This window comes from Tenrec ecaudatus, chromosome 1 (genome assembly GCF_050624435.1).
Source record: "Tenrec ecaudatus isolate mTenEca1 chromosome 1, mTenEca1.hap1, whole genome shotgun sequence".
NCBI lineage: Eukaryota > Metazoa > Chordata > Mammalia > Afrosoricida > Tenrecidae > Tenrec > Tenrec ecaudatus.
In genome coordinates this window covers 270,604,174-270,615,545 of record NC_134530.1, presented here as the reverse complement: position 1 = coordinate 270,615,545, position 11,372 = coordinate 270,604,174, and positions in this window count along the sequence as shown.

Here is an 11,372-nt window from a genome sequence, read left to right as displayed (position 1 = left end):
CCTACATAGTCCAAGTGCCCGCTAGGTAACCTACATAGTCCAAGTGCCCGTTCAGTAACCTAGGTAGTCCAAGTGCCCGCTAAGGAACCTACATTGTCCAAGTGCATGCTAGTTAACCTAGATAGTCCAAGTGCCCGCTAGTTAACCTAGATAGTCCAAGTGCCTGCTAGTTAACATAGATAGTCCATGTGCTCGCTAGGTAACCTAGACAGTGCAAGTGCCCGCTAGTTAACCTAGATAGTTCAAGTACCCTCTAGTTAACCTAGATTGTCCAAGGGCCCCCTAGTTAGCCTACATAGTCCAAGTGCCCGCTAGGTAATCTACATAGTCCAAGTTTCCGTTCGGTAACCTAGATAGTCCCAGTGCCCTTTAGGGAACCTGGATAGTCCAAGGGCCCGCTAGTAAACCTACATAGTCCATGGGCCCGCTAGTTAACCTACATAGTGCAAGTGCCCGCTAGTTAACCTACATAATCTAAGTGCCCGTTAGCTAACCTAGATAGTCCAAGGGCCCGCTAGTTGTCCTATATAGTCCAAGTGCCAGCTAGATAACCTAGATAGTACAAGTGCCCGCTAGGGAACCTAGATACTCCAAGTGCCTGTTAGCTAACCTAGATAGTCCAAGTGGCGGCTAGGTAACCCAGATAGTCCAAGTGCCCTCTAGTTAACCTAGATAGTCCAAGGGCCCGCTAGTTAACCTACATAGTCCAAGTGCCTGCAAGTTAACGTAGATAGTCCAAGTGCCCGCTAGGGAACGTACAGAGTCCAAGTGCCCGCTAGGTAACCTAGATCGTCCAAGTGCCCGCTAGTTAACCTAGATTGTCCAAGTGCCTGCTAGTTAACCTACATAGTACATGGGGCCGCTAGTTAATCTAGATCGTCCAAGTGCCCGCTACTTAACCTAGATTGTGCAAGTGCCTGCTAGTTAACCTACATAGTCCATATGCCCACTAGTTAACCTATATATCAAGTGCCCGCTACGTAACCTAGATATTCCAAGGGTACGCCAGTTAACCTATATAGTCCATGTGACCGCTAGGCAACCTAGATAGTCCAAGTGCCCGCTAAGGAACTTACATAGTCCAAGTGCACGCTAGTTAACCTAGATAGTCCACGTGCCCGCTAGTTAACCTAGATAGTCCAAGTGCCTGCTAGGTAACCTACATAGTGCAAGTGTCCGCTAGTTAACCTACATATTCCAAGTGCCCGCTAGTTAACGTAGATAGTCCAAGTGGCTGCTAGTTAACCTACATAATCCATGGGCCCGATAGATAACCTAGATAGTCCAAGTGCCTGCTAGGTAACCTACATAGTGCAAGTGTCCGCTAGTTAACCTACATATTCCAAGTGCCCACTAGTTAACGTAGATAGTCCAAGTGCCCGCTAGGGAACGTACAGAGTCCAAGTGCCCGCTAGGTAACCAAGATCGTCCAAGTGCCCGCTAGTTAACCTAGATTGTCAAAGTGCCTGCTAGTTAACCTACATAGTCCATGGGCCCGCTAGTTAACCTACATAGTGCAAGTGTCTGCTAGTTAACCTACATATTCCAAGAGCCCGCTAGTTAACCTACATAATCTAAGTGACCGTTAGCTAACCTAGATAGTCCAAGGGCCCGCTAGTTGACCTACATAGTCAAAGTGCCAGCTAGGTAACCTAGATAGTACAAGTGCCCCCTAGGGAACCTAGATATTCCAAGTGCCTTTTAGCTAACCTAGATAGTCCAAGTGGCGGCTAGGTACCTAGATAGTCCAAGTGCCCTCTAGTTAACCTAGATAGTCCCAGGGCCCGCTAGTTAACCTACATAGTCCAAGTGCCCTCTAGTTAACCTACATAGTCCAAGTGCCCGCTAGGTAACCTAGACAGTCCAAGTGCCCGCTAGGTTACCTACATTGTCCAAGTGCCCATTCGTTAATCTAGAGAGTCCAAGTGCCCGCTAGGAAACCTACATAATCCAAGGTTCCGCTAGGTAACCTAGATAGTCCAAGTGCCCGCTAGGTAACCTAGAGTCCAAGGACTCACTAGTTAACCTACATATTCCAAGTGCCCGCTATGTAACCTAGATAGTCAAAGTGCCCGTTAGGTAACCTAGATAGTCCAAGTGCCCGCTAGGTAACTTACATTGTCCAAGTTCCCGCTAGGTAACATAGATAGTCCAAGTGCCCGTTACCTAAACTAGATAGTCCAACTGCCCGCTAGGATATCTACATAGTCAAAGAGCCCGTTAGTTAACCTAGAAGTCCAAGTGCCCACTAGGTAACTTACATAGTCCAAGTGCCCGCTAGGTTACCTGCATATTCCAAGTGCCTGTTCGTTAACCTAGATAGTCCAAGTGCCCACTAGGTAATCTACATAGTCCATGTGCCCGCCAGGTAACCTATATAGTCCAAGTGCCTGCTAGGTAACCTTCATAGTCCAAGGGCCCGCTAGTTAACCTACATAGTCCAAGGGCTCACTTGTTAACTTTGATAGTCCAAGTGCCCGCTAGTTAACCTAGATCGTACAAGTGCCTGCTAGTTAACCTACTTAGTCCAAGGGCCCACTAGTTAACCTAGATAGTCCAAGTGTCCTCTAGGTAACATACATAGTCCAAGCACCCGCTAGGTAACCTAGGTAGTCCAAGGGCCCGCTAGTTAACCTACATAGTCTAAGGGCTCACTTGTTAACTTTGATAGTCCAAGTGCCCGCTAGTTAACCTACATCATCCAAGTGCCCGCTACTTAACCTAGATTGTGCAAGTGCCTGCTAGTTAACCTGCATAGTCCAAGTGCCCACTAGTTAACCTATATACCAAGTGCCCGCTACGTAACCTAGATAGTCCAAGGGCACGCCAGTTAACCTACATAGTAGAAGGGCCCGCTAGTTAACCTACATAGTACAAGTGCCCGCTAGGTAACCTAGACAGTTCAAGTGACCACTACGTTACCTACATAGTCCAAGTGCCTCTTCGTTAACATCATAGTCCAAGTGCCCGCTAGGTAACCTATATAGTCCAAGTGTCCTCTAGTTAACCTACATAGTCCAAGTGCCCGCTAGTTAACCTAGATAGTCCAAGTGCTCACTAGTTAACCTAGATAGTCCAAGTGCCCGCTAGTTAACCTACATAGTCCAAGTGCCTGCTAGTTAACATAGATAGTCCAAGTACCCGCTAGGAAACGTACATAGTCCAAGTGTCCGCTAGGGAACGTACATAGTCCAAGTGCCTGCTAGGTAACCTAGATAGTCCAAGTGCCCATGAGTTAACTTACATAGTCCAAGGTCCCCCTAGGTAACCTAGATAGTCCAAAGGCCCGCTAGGTAACCTACATTGTCCTAGCGCCCCCTAGTTAACCTACATTCTCCAAGTGCCCGATAGGGAACCTACAAAGTCTAATTGCCCGCTAGGTAATCTATATAGTCCAAATGCCCGCTAGGGAGCCTACATAATCCAAATGCCCACTAGGTAACCTAGATATTCAAGGGCCCGCTAGGTAACCTACATAGTCCTAGTGCCCCCTAGTTAACCTACATTCTCAAAGTGCCCGATAGGGAACCTACATAGTCCAAGTGCCAGCTAGGTAACCTACATATTCCAAATGCCCTCTAGTTAACCCACATAGTCCAAGTTCCCGCTAGGGAAGTTATATAGTCCAAGGGCCCGCTAGGGAACCTACATAGTCCAAGTGCCCGTTAGTTAACCTACATAGTCCAAGTGCCCGCTATGTAACCTACATACTCCATGAACCCGCTAGGCAACATAGATAGTTCATGTGCCAGCTAGGTAACCTAGATAGTCCAAGTGCCCGCTAGGTAACCTACAAAGTCTAAGTGCCCGCTAGGTTATCTATATAGTCCAAATGCCCGCTAGGGAACCTACATAGTCCAAGTGCCCGCTAGGTAACCTAGATAGTCCAAGTGCCCTCTAGTTAACCTAGATCGTCCAACTGCCCGCTAGTTAACCTACATAGTCCAAGGGCCGCTAGTTAACCTACATAGCCCATGGTCCGCTAGTTAACCTAGATAGTCCAAGTGCTCGCTAGTTAACCTAGATAGTCCAAGTGCCCGCTAGGTAACCTAAGTAGTCCAAATGTCCGATAGGGATCCTACATAGTCCAAGTGCCAGCTAGGTAACCTACATAGTCCAAGTGCCCGTTCGTTAACCTAGATAGCCCAAGTGCCCGCTAGGTAACCTGAAATGTCCAAGTGCCCGCTAGGTTACCTACATAGTCCAAGTGCCCGTTCGTTAAACTAGATAGTCCAAGTGCCCGCTAGGAAACCTACATAGTCCAAGGGCCCGCTAGGTAACCTAGATAGTCCATGTGCCCGCTAGGTAACCTAGAGTCCAAGTGCTCGCTAGTTTACCTACATAGTCCAAGTGCCCGCTATGTAACCTAGTTGGTCAAAGTGCCCGTTAGGTAACCTAGATATTCCAAGTGCCCGTTACCTAACCTAGATAGTCCAAGTGCCCGCTAGGCAACCTACATAGTCCAAGAGCCCGTTCGTTAACCTAGAAGTCCAAGTGCCCGCTAGGTAACCTAGATAGTCCAAGTGCCCACTAGGTAACCTACATAGTCCAAGTGCCCGCTATGTAACCTATATAGTCCAAGTGCCCGCTAGGTAACATAGATAGTCCAAGGACCCGCTAGTTAACCTACATAGTCCAAGGGCTCACTTGTTAACTTTGATAGTCCAGCCGCCCGCTAGTTAACCTAGATCGTCCAAGTGCCCGCTAGTTAACCTAGATTGTCCAAGTGCCTGCTAGTTAACCGATATAGTCCAAGGGCCCACTAGTTAACCTAGATAGTCCTAGTGTCCTCTAGTTAACCTACATAGTCCAAGGGCCCGCTAGTTAACCTATATACCAAGTGCCCGCTACTTAACCTAGATAGTCCAAGGGCACGCTAGGTAACCTACATAGTCCAAGTGCCCGCTAGGCAACCTAGATAGTCCAAGTGCCCGCTAAGGAACCTACATAGTCCAAGTGCATGCTAGTTAACCTAGATAGTTCAAGTGCCCTCTAGTTAACCTAGATAGTCCAAGTGCCTGCTAGGTAACCTACATAGTGCAAGTGTCCGCTAGTTAACCTCCATATTCCAAGTGCCTGCTAGTTAACATAGATAGTCCAACTGCCCGCTAGGGAACGTACATAGTCCAAGTGCCCGCAAGGTAACCTAGATAGTTCAAATACCCGCTAGTTAACCTAGATCGTCCATGGGCCCCCTAGTTAGCCTACATAGTCCAAGTGCCCGCTAGGTACCCTACATAGTCCAAGTGCCAGTTCGGTAACCTAGATAGTCCAAGTGCCCGCTAGGTAACCTACATAGTCCAAGTGCCCGTTCGGTAACCTAGATAGTCCAAGTGCCCGCTAAGGAACCTACATAGTCCAAGTGCATGCTAGTTAACCTAGATAGTCCAAGTGCCCGCTAGTTAACCTAGATAGTCCAAGTGCCTGCTAGTTAACATAGATAGTCCAAGTGCCCGCTAGGCAACCTAGATTGTTCAAGTACCCGCTAGTTAACCTAGATCGTCCAAGGGTCCCCTAGTTAACCTACATAGTCCAAGTGCCCGCTAGGTAACCTACGTAGTCCAAGTGCCCGTTCGGTAACCTAGATAGTCCAAGTGCCCTTTAGGGAACCTGGATAGTCCAGGGGGCCGCTAGTAAACCTACATAGTCCATGGGCCCGCTAGTTAACCTACATAGTGCAAGTGTCCGCTAGTTAACCTACATATTCCAAGTGCCCGCTAGTTAACCTACAAAATCTAAGTGCCCGTTCGCTAACCTAGATAGTCCAAGGGCCCGCTAGTTGACCTATATAGTCCAAGTGCCAGCTAGGTAACCTGGATAGTACAAGTGCCCGCTAGGGAACCTAGATAGTCCAAGTGCCTGTTAGCTAACCTAGATAGTCCAAGTGGCGGCTAGGTAACCTAGATAGTCCAAGTGCCCTCTAGTTAACCTAGATAGTCCCAGGGCCCGCTAGTTAACCTACATAGTCCAAGTGCCCTCTAGTTAACCTAGATCGTCAAAGTGCCCGCTAGTTAACCTACATAGTCCAAGTGCCCGCTTGGTTACCAACATAGTCCAAGTGCCCATTCGTTAATCTAGATAGTCCAAGTGCTCGCTAGGAAACCTACATAATCCAAGGGTCCGCTAGGTAACCTAGATAGAACAAGTGCCCGCTAGGTAACCTAGAGTCCAAGGACTCGCTAGTTAACCTACATATTCCAAGTGCCCGCTATGTAACCTAGATAGCCAAAGTGCCCGTTAGGTAACCTAGATAGTCCAAGTGCCCGCTAGGTAATTTACATTGTCCAAGTTCCCGCTAGGTAAGCTAGATAGTCCAAGTGCCCGTTACCTAAACTAGATAGTCCAAGTGCCCGCTAAGAAATCTACATAGTCCAAGAGCCCGTTAGTTAACCTAGAAGTCCAAGTGCCCACTAGGTAACTTACATAGTCCAAGTGCCCAAGAGGTTACCTGCATATTCCAAGTGCCCGTTCGTTAACCTAGATAGTCCAAGTGCCCACTTGGTAATCTACATAGTCCAAGTGCCCGCTAGGTAACTTACATAGTCCAAGGGCCCGCTAGTTAACCTACATAGTCCAAGGGCTCACTTGTTAACTTTGATAGTCCAAGTGCCCGCTAGTTAACCTAGATCGTACAAGTGCCTGCTAGTTAACCTAGATTGTGCAAGTGCCTGCTAGTTAACCTACATAGTCCATATGCCCACTAGTTAACCTATATACCAAGTGCCCGCTACGTAACCTAGATAGTCCAAGGGCACGCCAGTTTACCTACATAGTCCAAGTGACCGCTAGGCAACCTAGATTGTCCAAATGCCCACTAAGGAACTTACATACTCCAAGTGCACGCTAGTTAACCTAGATAGTCCACGTGCCCGCTACTTAACCTAGATAGTCCAAGAGCCTGCTAGGTAACCTACATAGTGCAAGTGTCCGCTAGTTAACCTACATATTCCAAGTGCCCGCTAGTTAACGTAGATAGTCCAAGTGCCCGCTAGTTAACCTACATAATCCATGGGCCCGCTAGTTAACCTAGATAGTCCAAGTGCCTGCTAGGTAACCTACATAGTGCAAGTGTCCGCTAGTTAACCTAGATTATCCAAGTGCCTGCTAGTTAACCTACATAGTCCAAGGGCCCACTAGTTAACCTAGATAGTCCAAGTGTCCTCTAGTTAACCTACATAGTCCAAGTGCCTGCTAGGCAACCTAGATAGTCCAAGTGCCCGCTAAGGAACCTACATAGTCGAAGTGCACGCTAGTTAACCTAGATAGTCCAAGTGCCTGCTAGGACACGTACATAGTCCAAGTGCCCGCTAGGTAACCTAGATAGTGCAAGTGCCCGCTAGTTAACCTAGATAGTTCAAGTACCCGCTAGGTAACCTAGATCGTCCAAGGGCCCCCTAGTTAGCCTACATAGTCCACGTGCCTGTTCGGTAACCTAGATAGTCCAAGTGCCCTTTAGGGAACCTAGATAGTCCAAGGACCTGCTAGTAAACCTACATATTCCATTGTCCCGCTAGTTAACCTACATAGTGTAAGTGACCGCTAGTTAACCTACATATTCCAAGTGCCCCCTAGTTAACCTACATAATCTAAGTGCCCGTTAGCTAACCTAGAGAGTGCAAGGGCCCGCTAGTTGACCTATATAGTCCAAGTGCCAGCTAGGTAACCTAGAGAGTACAAGTGCCCGCAAGGGAATCTAGATAGTCCAAATGCCTATTAGCTAACATAGATAGTCCAAGTGGCGGCTAGATAACCTACATAGTCCAAGTGCCCGTTCGTTAACCTAGATAATCCAAGTGCCCGCTAGGTAACCTAGACAGTCCAAGTGCCCGCTAGTTAACCTACATAGTCCATGTGCCCGATAGGGAACCTACATAATCCAAGTGCCCGCTAGGGAACCTACATAGTCCAAGTGCCCGTTAGTTAACCTAGATATTCAAAGTGCCCGCTAGGTTATCTATATAGTCCAAATGCCCGCTAGGGAACCTACATAGTCCAAGTGCCCGCTAGGTAACCTAGATAGTCCAAGTGCCCTCTAGTTAACCTAGATCGTCCAACTGCCCGCTAGTTAACCTACATAGTCCAAGGGCCGCTAGTTAACCTACATAGCCCATGGTCCGCTAGTTAACCTAGATAGTCCAAGTGCTCGCTAGTTAACCTAGATAGTCCAAGTGCCCGCTAGGTAACCTAAGTAGTCCAAATGTCCGATAGGGATCCTACATAGTCCAAGTGCCAGCTAGGTAACCTACATAGTCCAAGTGCCCGTTCGTTAACCTAGATAGCCCAAGTGCCCGCTAGGTAACCTGAAATGTCCAAGTGCCCGCTAGGTTACCTACATAGTCCAAGTGCCCGTTCGTTAAACTAGATAGTCCAAGTGCCCGCTAGGAAACCTACATAGTCCAAGGGCCCGCTAGGTAACCTAGATAGTCCATGTGCCCGCTAGGTAACCTAGAGTCCAAGTGCTCGCTAGTTTACCTACATAGTCCAAGTGCCCGCTATGTAACCTAGTTGGTCAAAGTGCCCGTTAGGTAACCTAGATATTCCAAGTGCCCGTTACCTAACCTAGATAGTCCAAGTGCCCGCTAGGCAACCTACATAGTCCAAGAGCCCGTTCGTTAACCTAGAAGTCCAAGTGCCCGCTAGGTAACCTAGATAGTCCAAGTGCCCGCTAGGTTACCTGCATATTCCAAGTGCCCGTTCGTTTACCTAGATAGTCCAAGTGCCCACTAGGTAACCTACATAGTCCAAGTGCCCGCTATGTAACCTATATAGTCCAAGTGCCCGCTAGGTAACATAGATAGTCCAAGGACCCGCTAGTTAACCTACATAGTCCAAGGGCTCACTTGTTAACTTTGATAGTCCAGCCGCCCGCTAGTTAACCTAGATCGTCCAAGTGCCCGCTAGTTAACCTAGATTGTCCAAGTGCCTGCTAGTTAACCGATATAGTCCAAGGGCCCACTAGTTAACCTAGATAGTCCTAGTGTCCTCTAGTTAACCTACATAGTCCAAGGGCCCGCTAGTTAACCTATATACCAAGTGCCCGCTACTTAACCTAGATAGTCCAAGGGCACGCTAGGTAACCTACATAGTCCAAGTGCCCGCTAGGCAACCTAGATAGTCCAAGTGCCCGCTAAGGAACCTACATAGTCCAAGTGCATGCTAGTTAACCTAGATAGTTCAAGTGCCCTCTAGTTAACCTAGATAGTCCAAGTGCCTGCTAGGTAACCTACATAGTGCAAGTGTCCGCTAGTTAACCTCCATATTCCAAGTGCCTGCTAGTTAACATAGATAGTCCAACTGCCCGCTAGGGAACGTACATAGTCCAAGTGCCCGCAAGGTAACCTAGATAGTTCAAATACCCGCTAGTTAACCTAGATCGTCCATGGGCCCCCTAGTTAGCCTACATAGTCCAAGTGCCCGCTAGGTACCCTACATAGTCCAAGTGCCAGTTCGGTAACCTAAATAGTCCAAGTGCCCGCTAGGTAACCTACATAGTCCAAGTGCCCGTTCGGTAACCTAGATAGTCCAAGTGCCCGCTAAGGAACCTACATAGTCCAAGTGCATGCTAGTTAACGTAGATAGTCCAAGTGCCCGCTAGTTAACCTAGATAGTCCAAGTGCCTGCTAGTTAACATAGATAGTCCAAGTGCCCGCTAGGTAACCTAGATAGTTCAAGTACCCGCTAGTTAACCTAGATCGTCCAAGGGTCCCCTAGTTAACCTACATAGTCCAAGTGCCCGCTAGGTAACCTACGTAGTCCAAGTGCCCGTTCGGTAACCTAGATAGTCCAAGTGCCCTTTAGGGAACCTGGATAGTCCAGGGGGCCGCTAGTAAACCTACATAGTCCATGGGCCCGCTAGTTAACCTACATAGTGCAAGTGTCCGCTAGTTAACCTACATATTCCAAGTGCCCGCTAGTTAACCTACAAAATCTAAGTGCCCGTTCGCTAACCTAGATAGTCCAAGGGCCCGCTAGTTGACCTATATAGTCCAAGTGCCAGCTAGGTAACCTGGATAGTACAAGTGCCCGCTAGGGAACCTAGATAGTCCAAGTGCCTGTTAGCTAAACTAGATAGTCCAAGTGGCGGCTAGGTAACCTAGATAGTCCAAGTGCCCTCTAGTTAACCTAGATAGTCCCAGGGCCCGCTAGTTAACCTACATAGTCCAAGTGCCCTCTAGTTAACCTAGATCGTCAAAGTGCCCGCTAGTTAACCTACATAGTCCAAGTGCCCGCTTGGTTACCAACATAGTCCAAGTGCCCATTCGTTAATCTAGATAGTCCAAGTGCTCGCTAGGAAACCTACATAATCCAAGGGTCCGCTAGGTAACCTAGATAGAACAAGTGCCCGCTAGGTAACCTAGAGTCCAAGGACTCGCTAGTTAACCTACATATTCCAAGTGCCCGCTATGTAACCTAGATAGCCAAAGTGCCCGTTAGGTAACCTAGATAGTCCAAGTGCCCGCTAGGTAATTTACATTGTCCAAGTTCCCGCTAGGTAAGCTAGATAGTCCAAGTGCCCGTTACCTAAACTAGATAGTCCAAGTGCCCGCTAAGAAATCTACATAGTCCAAGAGCCCGTTAGTTAACCTAGAAGTCCAAGTGCCCACTAGGTAACTTACATAGTCCAAGTGCCCAAGAGGTTACCTGCATATTCCAAGTGCCCGTTCGTTAACCTAGATAGTCCAAGTGCCCACTTGGTAATCTACATAGTCCAAGTGCCCGCTAGGTAACTTACATAGTCCAAGGGCCCGCTAGTTAACCTACATAGTCCAAGGGCTCACTTGTTAACTTTGATAGTCCAAGTGCCCGCTAGTTAACCTAGATCGTACAAGTGCCTGCTAGTTAACCTAGATTGTGCAAGTGCCTGCTAGTTAACCTACATAGTCCATATGCCCACTAGTTAACCTATATACCAAGTGCCCGCTACGTAACCTAGATAGTCGAAGGGCACGCCAGTTTACCTACATAGTCCAAGTGACCGCTAGGCAACCTAGATTGTCCAAATGCCCACTAAGGAACTTACATACTCCAAGTGCACGCTAGTTAACCTAGATAGTCCACGTGCCCGCTACTTAACCTAGATAGTCCAAGAGCCTGCTAGGTAACCTACATAGTGCAAGTGTCCGCTAGTTAACCTACATATTCCAAGTGCCCGCTAGTTAACGTAGATAGTCCAAGTGCCCGCTAGTTAACCTACATAATCCATGGGCCCGCTAGTTAACCTAGATAGTCCAAGTGCCTGCTAGGTAACCGACATAGTGCAAGTGTCCGCTAGTTAACCTAGATTATCCAAGTGCCTGCTAGTTAACCTACATAGTCCAAGGGCCCACTAGTTAACCTAGATAGTCCAAGTGTCCTCTAGTTAACCTACATAG